This window comes from Dermacentor albipictus, chromosome 5 (genome assembly GCF_038994185.2).
Source record: "Dermacentor albipictus isolate Rhodes 1998 colony chromosome 5, USDA_Dalb.pri_finalv2, whole genome shotgun sequence".
Lineage (NCBI taxonomy): Eukaryota > Metazoa > Arthropoda > Arachnida > Ixodida > Ixodidae > Dermacentor > Dermacentor albipictus.
Window position 1 is genome coordinate 144,510,685 of NC_091825.1, and position 17,888 is coordinate 144,528,572.

A 17,888-nucleotide genomic window follows, 5' to 3' on the forward strand; every position below is an offset into this window, starting at 1 on the left:
CTACATTGTATTGAGGGTGGACGTTACGTGGCATGGGATCTACCTTGAACGTATCTCGGACCATGGGTGATAGGGTCACGTTGCGCTCCGTGATTTCCTGGTGACCGCATCCAACGGATTCGAGGATGCGTCTCCCCGCTCGCGATGATGATAGTCGAATTATCTGAGCCACTCGTTGGGCCTCGATCACCTCTGATAGGGTGTTGTGCATGCCTAGTTGCATGAGACGCGCGGTGCTGGTAGTGAGTGGTAAACCCAGCACGCGCTTGATGCTTTTGCGCATGAGGGCGTCGATTTTGGCCTCATCCCCTTTATACCAGCGCAACGCGGAGGCTACATAGTTAACGTGGCTCATCAGAAACGCGTGGTAGAGTCTGAGTAGATTGCTCTCGCTTAAACCCCCTCTGCGGTTCGAGACCCTGAGGATAAGCCGAAGCATATTCTCCGTCTTCGAAGTAATGCGGGCTATAGTCTGTGAGTTGCCCCCGCGAGATTCCAGCAAGAGTCCGAGGACCCTGATGGTATCCACTCTGTGAATTTGTTGTCCGTCCTTCGTATAGAGGGCTATGGGAATTTGATCTAAGGGTGTGGAGCACCTAACCCCCCGTCAGGTGGGCCTATACAATAGAAGTTCGGACTTGGTTGGTGACAGACTCAGGCCCGTGTCTAGTAGGAAGTGTTCTGTGATGTCGAGCGCCTCTTGGAGCGCACTCTCAACTGCAGCGTCAGACCCTCCCAAGCACCACACGGTAATATCATCCGCGTAGAGGGCGTGACCCGTTCCTCTTACTGTGGCCAGTCTGTCCGAGAGGCCCTTCATGGCGATGTTAAACAGTAGGGGAGAGATGACCGCCCCTTGCGGGGTGCCTCTCGCTCCCAATGTAAATTCCTTCGATTTGATTTGCCCTATTTTGACAGTGGCCTTGCGATCCCTGAGGAAGGAGCTAACGTACGCATGGAATCGTGGCCCCAGGCCCAGATCTGAGATGGCGTCTAGTACGAACCGGTGCGAGATGTTATCAAAAGCCTTGGACAAGTCTAGAGCAAGGATGCCCCGAGTGTCTCTAGTGTCGACATCAATGATTTGCCTCTTTATAAGTAACATGACGTCCTGTGTGGAGAGTGCCGGCCGAAAGCCGACCATGTTGTGAGGGAATAACTCATTATTTTCTATATGCCTAGATATACGGTTGTGAATGACATGTTCGGCCACCTTACCCACGCAGGACGTGAGCGAGATGGGCCGCATGTTCTCCGGCCCAAGAGGTTTGCCTGGTTTCGGGATGAGCACCACTGAGGCTGTCTTCCAGGAGTCGGGGACTAGGCCCGTTTCCCAAATTTTATTGACCTCCCCGGTAAGCAGCGCAACTGATTGTTCGTCCAAGTTTCGGAGGAGCTTATTGGAGATGCCATCCGGGCCCGGCGCAGAGCGACCGTTGAGCGTTTGCAGCACCTCCCAGATTTCGGATTCCGTGAAGGGGGCGTCGAGCTCCCCCACCGCTCCCCCCCGATAACAAGGATAATCCCCGTCACCGGAGTGGCCCAGCGGAAGATACTTTTCGGCCAACTCTTGCAAGAGGACGTGTTCAAATACGCCCGCCACCTTTTGATTATGAACTATGCGATCGATGGCTAGTCTCTGATTGCTTTTGGTTTGCGAGTCGTCGAGTAAGTGTTTGAGCAGGTTCCATTTGCCCCCCGTTCTCATCTGCCCATCAACCGAGGAGCACACTTCATTCCATTGTTGTTTGGACAGTTCGATGTAATGAGTTTCAATTGTACGATTGAGCTCCGCAATTTTCTTACGAAGCCAGCGGTGGAGTCTGTGCGTTCTCCAGCGGTGCAGGATGGAGTTTTTGGCTTCTAGGAGGTGTGCAAGGCGCGCGTCCATACGATCTACCTTTAGATCGGTCTTAACCACCTTGGTCGCAGCTTGTACGTCCTTCTGTAGTCTTGTGAACAGACTATCGAGATTATCGTAGCCGGTCTGGTCCGCCTTCCGTATTTTCCGGAAGGCATCCCAATCCGTCACTTTAAATTCCCTGGTAGGGGCTGTGCTAATCGTTAGGGTAATCTCCACAATGAAGTGGTCGCTGCCCAGGTTCTCTTGCAAATTTTGCCATCCTGCTCCGGGGGCGTTCTTGACGAACGCCAGGTCCGGAGTGGTGTCTCGGACTACCGACGTGCCGGTTCGCGTCGGGTATTGAGCATCCGTAATCAATTCCAGTGAGCAGTCAGCAACTGCCTGGACAAAGAGATTGCCCTTGGTGGATTGGCGGGGGTATCCCCAGGCATTGTGGGGGGCATTGAAGTCACCCGCTATCACTATGGGGGCTCCCTTGCTCAGGGCCACCGCCTTTGTCATGATCGTGGCGAATGACTGCCGTTGATCCGACGGCGAGCTGTATATGTTTAAAAGAAAGACACTGCTCTTAAGCCAATTGTTAGGGATAATTTCGACCATAATGATTTCCGCCCTAGTTCTGCCAATTTGTAATTTGTGTACTTGAAAGGAGCACTTCCGTGCGACCAAGGTTGCTAAACCCCGCTTTCCTTCCTCCCGTATCGATACAACCCGGTATCCCGGGAAGGTGGGCGCGTCATCGAGAGTTTCTTGTAAAAGAATTACGTGCGGTTTGACCGCCTGTGCCGAAACGAATTGCTGCAGCGGAGCTTTGCGCCGTTGGAAACTGGCACAGTTCCACTGCCACACAACCAACTTATTGGGATTGACCGCCATGGTGATTGCCTTGGATTGGCCATTAAACCGTCTTGTTGACGGGGACGGCGCTTGCGGGTAAAGGTGCCCGACGGGGCTCCCTCGAAGGCTGTCTAGCCGTAGCTAACGCGGCCTGTGCACTTTCCAGGGACGACATCCTTTTAAGGAGGACAGTCACGCTTTCAGCGAGCTGCTGAATAGCCCGCTGCATGCTTTCTAAGTCCTTGTTATTGGACTCGGTCTCCATAGAGTCAGCGTCCCCCTCTGGGGGCGCGGCCCTACGTTTACCCGAGCGCGCCTGTGGCTCCCCTGAGGGGGGCACCGGTTGCTTCTCGACTTGCGAGGGGTACGACTTACGGAAAGACTCAAAGTCGGCCCTCATCTGCTGCATTTCTGCTTTGAGTCGAGCGTTCTCTTGCATGAGTTGAGCGACTCTGGGATCAACCTTATACTCCGGCAATGCTACCTGCGTTACCTTTGAAGCCGGCGTCGTCTGCTTCGACTTGACACGATCGGCCCAGGTTGGCGTTTCCTGGATCCGAACCCGGGAGTTAGAGCGCCCTCGGGAACGAGAGCGCCCTCTGGACAGGCTGCGTTGTCGACCAGAGGGCGTGACGGAGCGCTCCCTCCTGGGGGCTCCCGCCGCGCTGGAGCCACGTGGCCTGTTCTCCTTGGCCAGCTGTTGCTGCTGGTGCTTGTTGTTGGCGCGCTTACGGCGCCGTCGGCGTCTGCGTACGACGTATGGGACTTGAAAGCGCTGCTTACACGTTTTGTCCGCCGTAAGATGCGGGCCTCCGCAAAGGGCGCACTTCGGCGAACACTGGTGGTCATCGGGTGGTGAGCTTAGTCCGCAGCCCCGGCAATCCTCATTGGTGGGGTTGGGGCAGACGTCCGCGCGATGTCCCAAGCCGCCACACGCGTAGCACACCTCGGTTTGGCGTTTGTAGAGCGTGCAGCGTAGAAGGCTGACGCCGCACATGACATAGTTAGGCACTTTCATGCCGTCGAAGAGGACAACCACTGTGGTGGTGTTCTTAATTCGTTTGACTTCCAGAGCCTTCGGGTTACGATGGTTGACAATCATGCGCTGGAGTTGGGCCTCGCTGATGTCTGCGTCGACCCCTCGTATGACCCCTTTGCAGGTGTTGTCTGGGGCCGCTATGTATGCGGCTACTTTGTAGAGTCCTTCGCTTATGCGGATTTGCTGGATTCCTGCATAAGCGGCGGCGTTCTTCTTCTCCGGGGTGGATACGACGAGAACGTTTTGAGTGAAATTAGGGCAGATTACGTCGCCCTAAGTTTCTGTGGGGGCTAGTGCAGCCGCCATGACCAAGGCTTGAGCCAGCTTGATTTGGCTTATCTTCTTGACGTCAAGCCCGCCCCTTGGGCGGACAATAATTCGTATGTGCTCCCTAGGTAGTCTGGGGAGCCTCGACGAGGCTGCGAGACGTTGCAACACGCCTTGCGGGGCAGCCGTGCGGCAGCCACCCTTCGAGCCCATGTGAGCTCTCTTGCTCGTTGAAACTGGTGTTTCTTGCAGGGATTTCTTGTGCTTGCCCAACGCTGTCGTCCAGCCTGGGCTGTTGGCTTCTTCGGGGGAGATTGCCTCTCCTAACACCATTTCTACTTCGGGCATAATGCCCCTCTTCGTCGCGTTAGGCCTAAGCCTACCCGCGCCTAGCGTCGCCGCGGCGTGGTCTACACAAAAAGTTCCACGGCTTCCGCGCAAAGGCCACTCACCAAAGGAAGTCCTCAGAAGAAACCGTGTCGAATGGCGTGCATATCCGTGGTAGGTGACACAAAAAGCAGACCGAAAATATTTACGAAAGCGGGAGCCGATCTTTCCACGTCCGCACTAGTCGGCGCCTTCTTCTTCAGAGAAAGGGAACGCGCATCCAAGTGCGTAGCGCGGTTGTCGATGCAGCACGAGAAAAACGCATGCGCTCTGGCTGGATTGGCAGCCCGCGGGTGACGAGAACAAAAGAAAAAAAAGAAGAGGAAGGGGCTTAATGTATCCTCGCGAATAAAAGTCTAGGTAGAAAAATAAATAAGAACTTAGTTACAATGGTGGATTTAGTGTCTTGACATGGATGCTTTGGTGCAGGTGGAAAAAAAATGTTCATATTCTTTTCTGTGACCTGACCTGACAAATGAACTACCACAACGCTTTGTCTCATCGGACCTCGCTGCGCACTTTGTCAACTTGTCTGATAGTATGTTGATTTCGCTTGTCTCGTTGTATGGCCCGATGTACGACTTTTGAAAAGTCTATGCACCTTTGGCGTCAAATGTTTACAACAGCATTAAACCCACAAAGTTCCGTAATTGAAAATCTAAAGCACGACTTCGGAAATGTTAATGCACTTTCGCATCAAAACGTTATGAGAACTTTATGCCCACAAAGTTTCTGAACAGAAATCCAAGCGCTCCGTAGATTCCGCGGCCTCCGCGAGATGCCGAGACGAGCCCGCTTGCCATCAAAACGCCCTTGAAATTTTGTGCTCGGTGGGGCTCCTTGCGTTACGATATGTGACTCCCGATGCATGGGCGTTGCTGCGAAATCCAGCCCGATTTCGCAATGTTCGCGCTTAAATGTCTTTTCGAGCGTGAATTAAGGACATTCTAGACAAAATTGAGCATGATTTCCGGCGCCGGGAGTTGTTTTGGTCGGCGGTGCATGACAACACGAAAACATTTCGGGGGGGGGGGGGGGGCTGAAGCCCCATAAGCCCCCGCCGTGTCTACGCCCCTGCTCAGGACCTAAATAAAGTTTTTGATACCATACCATATCAGATTCAGGCACCTTGCAAAAATAAGGCAGATCGATAGGCCAGTGGAGCTATGACTTCAACCCGCCCACCATCTTCCGTTTTTCACGGCTCGTCATGAAGCACGTACTCGAGCACCACCTCACGGTTGGCCTCTGCAAAGGCGTGCGACAATTGCAGGTGAAATCGACAAGGATTGCGTCTGGGGGCTCGAGGCCACGGCATAGCGCCGAGCTTAGCCAGCATGAAGAAGGCTGAAGACAAGCTTGCCGACGGAGAAGTGTCCCCGGCCAATACTAGACCGTCCAAGCACCAGTCGTATACTCCCGACAACGAGACTGATCCTTAGCAAGAAGCCCGTGGTGCCTAACGTGCATGTGCAGGATCCGGTAAGGTCCCGTCCTGACTAAAAACGAAGACAAGACCGACGTAGCTGGTCATGGCCGAAGTTCTCGCTGCTTCGACTTCTACGGAGACGAGGAAAGCCCCACAGGCACCGCCCACCGACAGCGATGGGAATGTCGCGTCGGCAATACCAGGGGTTCCCGCCCAACCTCACTATAGGTTGTGCCGAAAGAAGCGATGCAAGCTTCCTTTTCGGTCACGGCCGATGCTAACCCCCGTATGCAGAAATGCAACTTAAGTCGAAGCACATGCTTGACTTGATTTAGATGACGCCTGGCATTAACGTTCCCAAAGACGCTCACTGCGTTTCCTTCGGCGCGTTCCCGATAGGCATCACTCGGATCAAGTCAAGCATGGGCTTCAACTTAAGTTGCATTTCTGAATACGGTGGTAAGTCTCCGAAGTATCGTCATCACTCGTGGTCTGGCAGCAGCACTGGACTTGTAAAGCGGGGAAAGTGCCGCAACAAGATTGCGGCACTCTTTCTCCTGTGGTCCCGGTGGGCGCCTGCGCAAAGGCAAAAACCGAGAAAGGTGCGCAACCGCTTCAGAAAGGAGGCTAAAAGCTGCGGCTAATGGCACCGCTACCCCTGTAGCCACGCGTCGTGGAGCCGCAGAAGACGGCTTGTGAAGGCGAGGAAAGCTGTGAGCAGTTCGTCGAAATTTCGACCGTGCAAGAGACGAGGGCTGGCAAGGCCTGCTACAGTATACTATATTTCTCTAAAAACCCATTACAAATTACCCATTAGCAATTTCTATCCCATCGTACAGAATAAAGCCGCTTTTGTTCAACCTACGCCAATTTTGCGGATATTTCCGACAAACATGACACCCATGTAAAGGTCACAGTCATCACGAGCCTTCAGAAGTACTCTTGGGGTTTTAATAACCCGCAGAGCAGCGGGCTCTTGGAAAGCGCGTCCGTCAGGGTTGGCTCGCGAGCTAGGAAGGCGCGCGGTCCTTTTGTTCTTTCGGGCTCGACCCACTCTTGCCCTCGACCCACTACCTACATGTGACAATATCTTTATCGAGGTCGCTTAAACAATAAATGTCTCGCTCATCTCGTAAAACTTATGTGGATCAAGTTGCTTTCTTCTTATTCGTATTTCGTGAGCTACCCGTGCACGTGCATCAGCGCTTCTTTTGCAGCGGCCTACATTGGCCCTCACATTTGTGCAGAGCTCGAAAAATGCAGCCACGTCTTCTTTGCGTCGCTGATACACAGCTGCAGTGTGTGATCTAGCCACTGGAAGCCGCAAAAATACCTTCACGTGACCACCTGATATTGCTCCTGTTGTTGGCTACCACGTAGATCGGAAAGGTGCCCGGTGCTGGGCAATTCCACTCACTGGGCCAAATTTTCTACAGTGGGCGAGTTGGCCATTTCCGTGCGAACCAAGGCATGAACGTGCTTTACAATCTCTGCATTCATCACGTCGCATGTCGCGCAAGCGTAGCTGTCATTCGCGTGCGACATCCACGTGCCAGCCATGATAGCATAGCACTCTTCCTCGTCCCGCAAAATCGCGTGCAAACTGTTTTGTACTTAACCTTTCGAGACTCAGGGTGGCATTCTTTGCTGTTCCTCAGACCAGACTTCTGTTCAAGATTTACTGAAGTGCGATGTTTTTGGGACACATCCGGTAAGCAGTTTCATTCCTCGTCATCTTGCATGTATCAAAGGCCTAGTTGGAGGTGTCGACATGAGTCTATATCCAGCAGAAACTTTGGAAATCTTTCAATCGGCGCGCGTTATTTTTGTGAAACATTGCAGCCGTGTCGTTTGTAATAAGCGCATTCCCACAGAAACAGTCATTGCTACTTTTGCTGGAATGAACTGAAATCAAGGCATGCCCAATTTATACCGAGCTGAGCCTCTACCACCCCGCGTCCTTCAATGTCTGAAATGCTTGTGGTTTGGGCACTCCATAAAAGGTTGCAGGTCCAACACACGACACCGAATTTGTGGAGAAGGCCATAATTCAAATGTCTGTTGTTCCTGAAATGAGTCCTGCTGCCTTCGCAGTGACACTCACCCTTCAGATGAGCCAAACTGCCCTGTAGGATCAAAATAAATGCAAATCCTGAAAGTAACTGATAGGCACCGATGCTCTCGTCGCGAGGTCATTGAAGAAATTCGGAGCAGAACTCAAGGGTATGCTGGTATAACGGCCCGTCAAACATTGTCTATGGAAAATGTGGCAGCTTTCGTAGAAAAGGTGTTAGAGAAAGCAATGGAGCACAGTGTGACTAATCTCACCGACTCCTTTGTTCAAGTGATGTCCTCACAAATAGCGCCATGGCTTCAACTTACTAATAAAGCCAACATTGAGGATCAGATGCCCAGTCTACCGCGGAGTCCACCTAGTCAAGTTCCGACAGCGTAGCCGTTGGCTAATAACCATTCATTAAAGCCATCAACTTCTCAGAAAGTTGACAACATCTGTCTCTCCGATATAGACGGAATGGAAAATAAAGATGTACATATGGAGCGCCGATCTCTTTAACGAACGAGATCACCGACAGAGAAAAAGTCGAGCTCTCCCACCAACTCCAACGCAAAAATGCACGTGAGATAGATTCAGTCTAAGAGGGACTTCTTAAAAGTTTAGACCAAGCAGTCTCTGCTACTCGGATTCATTCACCGTGGGAAGTTTAACGGTAATTCAGTGGAACTGTCGTTTCATACTTTCTGCTACAACATATTTATTGTGTATTGCTTCTAAATATTATCCATATATTATTATTTTACAGGAAACTTAGCTTGCTGCTGGCCAGACTTTTCATCTCAAAACCCTCGATAGCATATTCCGCATGTTTACGCTTCAGACGTACTTAAAATTTATGACTCTTTAAAAAGACGTATTCAATATGTATTTATCAGTGAACCATCGATTTTCTTTAAGTATTGTTGTCTATATTACACAGCCATCAGATATATATTTGTGCGAGCACAGTTACAACAATTGTATGTGTCCATACGACAAGTTTACCTTTCAAATGATGCCTTACCAGACGTCAAAACTGAATTCAGGGATATATTTCCAAATCATGCTAAACCGTCACCAAGCAGACATTTAATTAATATCTTGCACGACCACCTACACCAGCTAGTCACTGACAAGGTAATAGGTACTGACGCTTCTCTGTGCAATAAGACTCAGGAATGGGTACATACTCTGAATGTCTTCGATGGTCTTACTCTCTTCGCTTTCCGGACTTCACGCCCATATTTCAGGCAGAAATATGAGCGATTAAATTAGCATTACGAAAGCTTCCCCAAAATGACCCAATAGCTGTTATCGCGACCGACTCGCTGTCTCTAAGCACAGCACTTACTGCATCTTGAAATTCAAGAACTCAACGACCATTTTGTTCGATGGTGCCTCCGTATTTACGGAAAGTATGTTTGCTTTGGGTACCGGGACATCGTGGGTTGCACTTCAACGAAATGGTTGGTTCACTCGCACGAGCATCCCTTAACGGCCCTATCCTGTGTTGCCGACGTCAGCTTATGTCACCGTGGCTAGGTACACAAATTTCTCTACATCGAAAAATTCTGCAGTATCCATGCTAACACCGTCTACTGAGTTCCACCATCTTGGCTTGTCATAGAATAATAATTGGTGTCCTTCAAGGCAATTCGACGTTTCCTTTTCGAAACCGAGATATCGTATACCGCCTCCAAATTTTTAATTACACAGGTTTGGTCTCGTCATGTCCCCTATATGTTCTTATTTCAATGCACCTAAATCTATCGATCATTACTTTCTCTCGTGCGGCCAATTTACTACGCAACGATAACTCTCAGAAAACTAATCTAGCAAACCTGGGCTATGGCTAACCCCGCTAAACATTCTTTCTTTTGGGGCGACTTCATTGGTATCCACTCACAAGAATGCATTTCTTGCAGTTTGCAATTTCGTTAGAGGGACAAAAAGAGTATTTAAACTTACCAATTATTTCTATTATTTCATTTCTTTATGTTACCTTCCTTTATCAACGTTCTTAGCAATACTTTTCTTTTATTTCTAAATCACATTTTTTTACTTCCACGCCCTTTTCTTCAAGTTTTCTTTTGTTTTACTTCTAAACGTACCGGAAACCGGCTGCTTTTTGGGAAATTCCCCATGGTTGGTATGCGTCAGTGTTTGGATACGAGGAAAGACGAGACATCCACCCCGTCCTTCAGCACCGAACGCAGCGTCCGAGCGCCGACCGCCGAGCTAATGCTGGTCCAACGCAATTCGACGAAGGCGGCAGATGCGTTGTAGTGGCCGGCCATCGTACAATCGTGAACACACGAGAAAGATCCACCCCAAAGCACGAGAATACAGGCACTTCGGAATGGGCAGAAGTTGCACCGATTTGGAAACGAAGTCGGCAGTAGAAGGAACAAGAAGTTGTCAATGAACTCCGCCTGTTACGTATTTAATCATTAACTGATGTATTTTATTTTTCAATCATATTATTATCCGATTCGAGGCCTATCCCCCATAGTGGGTTTGTCCCATTAGTTCAGGCTTCATCATCATCATCATCATCATCATCATCATCATCATGTCCTCCCAGCGCCTGCACAGACCAGTAACTTTACAGCCATGCTCTTCGCTCTGGCGATTGCCGGCGCTGCATTCTTGCTCCTGCTCAAGCTTGTCTCCCGCATTGTCGTGAACCTCACCAGCCTGCTGCTTGGTCATTGCACCTAGTACCTCGCCGAAGGGAGAGCTAACGATGCGGGTACAGTCGTGGAAGCCATACATCAGGTAAAGCGAATTAAGTATGCGCAAGAACAAAAAAGAAAACATTAGGTTTCAGGCAATATAGAGTCGTCTGTTACCCACCACGTGCACTACGCCGCCCTACTATTTGGCCCCATGTTTGTTTGCTGCGCACAACACAACTCTACCAATTTGTGTCGCAACAGTTATATGTGAATTGTAAAAAGATAATCAAGAGCAGCAGATGCATGTTTTTCTCATGCCAGTAACAAAAACTTCTTTTTTTCATTCCATACAACGGGTTACTTCCTAGTCCAAACAACATTCTATACCTAGTCAATTTTCTGCGTAGCTCTCCTAGTGCTAATGTGCCGATAAATATCCAACAAAATGTACTTAAAATGTCTGTAGTCTTTCTTCATATGTGGTTTTGTTTCACAATACAACATGTAAGACCACTAGAGCTTCATTCAGATCTGTAACATTGTGAACAAGGTATCATTAAGAAATTCCTCTCGAGCATACTGCAGATGTTTCTTAAAATTTGCAATGCACTTCGTTTGTTCTATCATCATCTAGGCATAAATGGCACAAATGAAAGTCTATAACAACAAATAGCGTGAAGTTTTTTTGTTGTTCCTGTTGAAGATCACTTACTGCAGGAGACGCATATGTCAATCGGCGGTTGATCGTCAGTACAAGTTGGCCAATGACAGAGTGATGCCCAAAGATATTATAGAATGCGTAGCTTCGGGAGATGAAGAAACATTTTATAAAAGCAACGCAAGTAGGTTGCACTCAGTGCATCAGGGCAACCTGCTCAGTACAACTCACTTTCGAATGGTCTTCAAGACGTTCCTCTAATACGCTGAATGTACGTACCGCACTTTTTTCAACACAGCCTATAGGCTCACTCTTGTGCGACTTGCTTGAAGCATATGACAGTGCTAGAGCTATGTTACGAGTTTCATCATTGGCTGGAGGTCACCCTTCATGAGAATTTCGGTGTCGACACGATAAAGAGGCGAGAGCATTTCAACTTTTGTAGAACACTCGTTTCTGGCACAGCGTGCTTTCTTTGCGTATTAAGATTATATGTGAGTTTGCCGCAAGGAGACGCCCTCCCCCTTCCCACATTTACTATGTCAATGGAACCACTGAAGTCCAGAGCGCTGAGCAACATTAGTACCTGCACAAATTTACTGAATTAAGCTCGAGAAGATTCTAGCATCCCAAGATCCATGAATGCTAGCCACGTAGTAAATAATCTTTGAAAAGGAGGGTGCAAGTGTGGAAGCAATGACTGCCTGATGAAAACATACCTTGCACGATCCTTATGCAAATATTGATATATGCGGAAACATTTTCTAAAGATAGGCTTATCCGGAGACCGTCCTAATAGTTATCGAAGTTGCAAAAAGAATAAAATATCAGTAAGACATTTCTTTCTTAATCTTCCAGCTTCTGGGGCTTTACTTTTGCAGCGGGTTTTCTCTCATGCCGTTCTTTTTTGAGATTCAGGTTGATGTAGATTATGTGCAGCATAATCCACGCGCAGCAGAATTACTTCAGCAGATCTGTGCGACACCTATTAGAGCGAAATACATTGTATTTCTTGTAGTAGACTGCCGTTTAGCTTACATTTCAGTACAGTGGTACACCGAACAACTGCGCGACCAGCACCATGTCCTTCCCTTCCTGTGCGATAATGGAGTGCCACCTGGCTCCGCAAGAGTTGGCAGAACTCTAGGCTCACATGATCAGTCAACTGCTATAGTGCTTCCCCCGTGCTAATCTTTCGAATGCTCTAATTTCGATGACTTGCAGCACCTTTGTGTGTCATTCCTCAGTCGGCCGATGGCGCCTGCGGTTTCTGTTGGGTATATTTTCTGCTTTCGGCCTGCCTGCGGTAGTTTAAAACCTCTAAAGAAAGATACATCAATACAACATCTTGTTGGGCTAGTTGGCAAATTTTCGGCGATGTTGCACGTAAGGTAAAGTAACACTACACACGGGACCATAGGACAAGCGCAGTGTACTGTTGATGCTTCAGTGTAAGGTTTCATTGTGAAACGAATGCCATTGGCGACGAAAGCGTGCCATATAACATCGCTTCACATTTATGAAAACGTGACATAAAGAGCCCGTTCATTATCAAATTTGTAGCGCAGTTGTCAAAAAAAAAACAGAACTATGTCCGTAATATAGTACTTTCAATCCACGCAGGTAAGTTCTATTTATATTTGGTTGTTGGATTTTTAGTGCAAATATGCCTCCAAGTTTTAATAAGCAAAGTTCCAAGTTTTAGTGCTGCTATATAATAATGCAACATGTTCAATATTGCTGGTTTCTCAATAATAGCTGGCCGAGAATACTAGGAATCAGATTGTTAGAGCTGGTTTTTACGATCGATGAAAGTTTTTGAATGATCTTGTTAAGCATCAGGTTATTGAGCGTTTTACCTACTTTCGCTTCATTTTTCTGAAAAATACCCGTAAGAGGAAAAATAATTTCCGATAGTTTAAAGCTGCTGGGCGAGTGAGCACTGTAATTTTCGCACCGGAAGAATTTCTGCTCTAAAGCGACAAACGAGACTTTTAGGGAGAAGACGGCAGGGCGCGGCACTGGCGATACTGGCTTCGCCGTATCGCACGTATCGCATGCTGTGGCTCCATGCGCTGCGCGACTTTTCACGAACGTGAATTCGCTCATTACCAGCGAAAACTCTTCGGCGCCTTAGCATAGAGCCCATAATCGGGTACATCGCGCACCGCAGACGAGCAAGCGATAAACTGATAAGCACGCAGTTCCTTGGCGCCCGCGGAGCGAATTTCGCTGCGTAACGTCACGTGGCTCCGGGCGCCGTAGCAGACGACGTGGAAAAGACAGCGCTCGCCGTGCTTATGACACTTGCGCTGTGCCCTATCACGTGGTTTCTGTGCGTAAATAATGAACTACAAAAGCACAGATTCGCAACCACTAATAGCTTTTCCTTACCTTCATCGATCAGGGGCCACTCTTCCAGTTTAACAGTCGGCACAGCCGACCACAACAGACAGGGTCGGCGTAGTCGCTTTCTGTGAACTGGTCCGAGCAGAGATCGCAGCCGTTCTACTACAGCTGCTCTATGTCAGCCCCGCCAGGACTCCACATTTAGCGTAATTTCGCCATATGACACATTTTAAAACTGGTCAAAATACGCGTAGTCTTGTTTAAAGAACACCCTAAAGGCGAAACCAAAGCTGAGAGCACGAAGAAGCGACGAAAAAATTCTGTACTTCTAGGCACAGGCTGAAAAGTGAAGCCCACCTCGGTCGTCGCGCAGGTAACTCGTACTTGTGTTTCAATAGGCAAGCGGTGACTGCTACGTGATTGATTTCTTTTGGCTTCTGCCGAATTCCTGAACATTCAAAGGGGGTAATATTACCCCTTTTGAATTGATATTACCCCCTTTGCTTTGTTGCGGCATATGCCACAACAAAGCACTCGTCACCTGAGTTTGTGCACCGAGCATTCAAATACATTCGGCAAATAAAACTTTCAAGTTTTCTACTCGTGGAAAAAAGGAAGAGCAACCGCTAACGTGCACCAAAGCGGAATTTCCATCTTCGCGTCGGTTATCATCAGTCGGCCCATGTGCAATTGTCTACAAGTAGCCTTCACTTTCATACAACAGCGCATAAAAAATGGGCTGCGCCAAGCCAAAAAAGATAATCACTTGAAAACAACCACGGAAGGTTTTTTTGTTTCGTCATATAGCTGTTTTGATAAGGATAGCGCTTTTGCCTTCATAACGACTGCAGAAAAAGTGCGCTTACCTCTCGACCGCTGGAAAACGGAAAAGTTTCAACCTGCTGTTCCTCCCAGAGACGCCGCATCACACAGCGGCGCAGCACGCTTTTGTGCCAATTCCTCAGCTTTTCCGACATTGCCGGAACGTTCAGGGGCACAGCAATCAAGTTGTTATGTGCGGAGCACATGAAAAAAAGAAAAAAAACGTGCACGTGCAAACACAGCGGCAGGAGCAGAAGCATAGACTGGCAGCCGAAGCCATAGCCGAAGCCGAAGCGATAACAGCGAGAGCGCCGCCCATTGGCGCAACTAATAACCGAGTAAACGAATACATGTGACGCTGAAAAAGAAAATAGCTAAAAGCACATTTTATTTCTACATATAATTATGCACTTTAGTTTATTGCTATGTAGGTTGAAAAGACAGAGCGACATATGCAAGAGTTCATGAATCTTCTTTGGCTATCAGTGTCATGGCGACGCTTATTATTTTTTTTGTGCCTATACCGAAACTAGCCCCCCACTGTCCACCCACTGGAAACGTCACACTGCTGTAAAGGCGGCCAGGCATGCTGTGGCTCTCGACGGTGTGCTTTGAGTTCACAGGTACACGAGCATTCACGCTGCCGCGTTCCTCACTGGCACACTGTCAAGACACACTGTCGTGTGTCCTGGAAGCCATATGCGGCCTTATCCTTACGGAGATAAAGGGACAAGTGAGCATAAGTTTCTTATCAGGGGACAAGTCCCCCGTTAGGGGACAAGTGACGCCCCCCCCCCCCCCCTATAACCTACGGCGTCGTCGCCTGGTTCCCGCCCTTCTTCCTCTTTCGGTCATAGGAAGCTTATCGAGGCTCCAAATAATAGACACGACTTCCATTCGAGTTATTGGACCAATACGTTTCCTGTTGTTTTTCTTATTTTTCTCATCGCATAGCCTCTGCCCCAACCCTCTGTATTAAACGACGTTAGGATGGATAGTTGGGCGTGTTGGTTAAGCATGATTTCTGAAGTGAAGGCGCTAAAATGACGGAGGACAAAGAACTTCACTTCACTTCACTTCAGAACTCTGTATTAAACGTTTAGGAAATTGTGGGAGAGCATGACATCGCCTGTTACGTTTATTTGTTCACAACCACACCTTGGTATAGAGAATCGCTCGTGGTTTCAGCGTAGAGGTACCGCAAATATGAAGCCTAAGTATCTACCTTCATGGTGTGTCAGTGCATGTTTGTCCTTCAACAAAAGATTACATCGCCGTAGGAAAAATTTCAACTCAAGACAGCCCGCCTCCAACTTAGACATTAGGCTTTAATCTGAACCACCCCAAAGAACAGACAGAGGCATAGCATGGAATGCAGCGCCTCAATGCAAGTAATCTATGGTCATCTTTTGCGCCACGCACCACCCTTGCCGAGGTCGAAACCTGCGGGAAGCAAAAAATAAGAAATATAAAAAATCACCCTGTTCAGGAGAGCACGTTGTTGGGCGAGTCGGTCGTACATACTTAAAGAAGGGAATTGCGCTAAAAAAGACACGGACGAGTAAGGACATGGACGGGCGCAAACTCGCGACTGATTTTATTCAGAAGGAACACAAATATATATACCTAGATACTTATTGCCTAATCATTTCCTAATCCAGCCCGTCCATGTCCTTACTCGTCCGTGTCTTTTTTAGCGCAATTCCCTTCTTTAAGGGGCAAATATACCTTATTCGATTGAATTTGAAGGTAACCTTGAATTGTCATATATTCAATAAGATTATTGAAAAGTTGCGACTACTTGACGTCGCTTAAGTGACGCTTCGCAACTATTCAGTTAGCTGAAATTCAAACATGCATATGACATAAAAGTCTGCATTGTATGACCATATATAACCACTGAAGAATAAAACACATTGCGTCTTGTACGAGTCAAAACGATTGCATCATTCAATCTTGCTAGCCAGGTGTCGCCCACGAGCTAATATAGAAGTATACTTGCTGCAACTAGAACAAAATTAAAACGTCATTGCGTTCGCGAATTGATAGGTTATCATCTGGTGAATACAAGAACCGCCGACAAGGCAGCGTCCATAGTATACTCGGTCAGCTTCCTTTCTTTTCCTGCTCTTGCAGTAAGTGGACACTCAAACTCATAAACACCCGAATGCAGACACTAGGACTGCCTGCCGGCGAACATCAAGGCTTCATCATGCATTCACTAATACTACTTTACCCAGGGTAGGACGTTTTCCGCCATCAAGTCAGCATTGATGGGCATTGAGGGACACTACGGTCCCTCTGATTGGCTCAAAATGTCGCTATTATATAATTTGACACTATGGCGGAATTCGTTGACGTTCAGGCCCCCAACCAGACCCATTTGCGTCCGTATTCACGGAATCGCCTCGACAAGACAAGACCGATTGCTGCTCTCCCCATTTTCGACTGACGTAGTCAGTGCGCTTCTGTCACGTACGCACAAACTCCTACACTAACATTTCGTAACCTTCAACTCACTGCAGGTACTCCAAAACGCTGGCATTTTAACGGTTGGTTCCCAAGCAGCTCCCTGTTCCAGAAATAGCCAAAGCGCGTCGTTGAAGCGCAGTGTCTATTTCATTCCAAGGGCAGCACAGCCTCAGAGTCGGTAAAGTCGAGTAGGAGGTTCGTGTTGAAGCGTGTTTGTCAAATCGGGAGCCACAGATGCCAAGCCCCCTTTGATCTACCCAATCAAGGTTGTGAGCCGTCTTAATAAACGACTTTGACATACTTACTCCAGAATTTCGTCTTTCAACAAACCGACCTTCCCAACATTTCAGCATTCCGTAATCCGCTCTTACCAACGGCTTTCTGGACGCCAGGTTGTTGAGTTCACACGGATCATGTTCTGTGTCGAACAGGTCTCGACCCTCGCCCTGCAGTTCGACGCAAGGCAGAAAGGATCCTGCCGCAGGCACCACACCGCAGCCTCCTCGTGATAGCCGGGTGGCACTACTGAACCACCTCCGCGGTCGAGCACCTTCCTCGGAGTCTTCCAGGCTCGCGACGACTGCACCGCTGCCTCCTCGTTTCCAAATTCGGGCGTGCCGCCTGGTGCGGGGACGTGTTGTTGGAGTGTGGCGTCCCCGAAGGGACCCCGCACTTGTGACATCCGATTTGTGATACAAGTTCGTGGTTACCATTTCGGTAGAACGACAGTCCACAAGCGGAGTAAATGTTTACAGGAATTTGTTGCGAGGCCTCATCATGGCACTTTCGGATTTCGCCTTGGACAGGGCTGGTTCTGTTCGAGGCCATCGATGGCGCCTATAGGTGACTGACGTGGCCTCATGTTCAAGATGAATCGTTATTGCGCAGACGTTAAGGTTCTCAAACACTTCTAGCGTCCACGTTTATTTCAGGCCTAACAGCTTGTTCAGTATTTTCCATATCACACTTTCATATGTACGTTCACCTTAACTTGTTAATAATTCACGTGTCACGGTGATCAAAGCGTTCA

The 17,888-nt window shown here is 48.5% G+C and overlaps 1 long non-coding RNA gene across 1 annotated transcript in view; it reads left to right on the forward strand.

The window, feature by feature from the left end:
- The first annotated feature begins 10,457 nt into the window (after positions 1–10,457).
- The window catches only part of LOC135906322 (uncharacterized), a 93,759-nt gene continuing 86,328 nt past the window's right edge, over positions 10,458–17,888 (forward strand). The window contains exon 1 of the long non-coding RNA XR_010565695.2: positions 10,458–10,657. This is a non-coding gene — a long non-coding RNA (uncharacterized lncRNA). The remainder of the gene's footprint in view (positions 10,658–17,888) is intronic.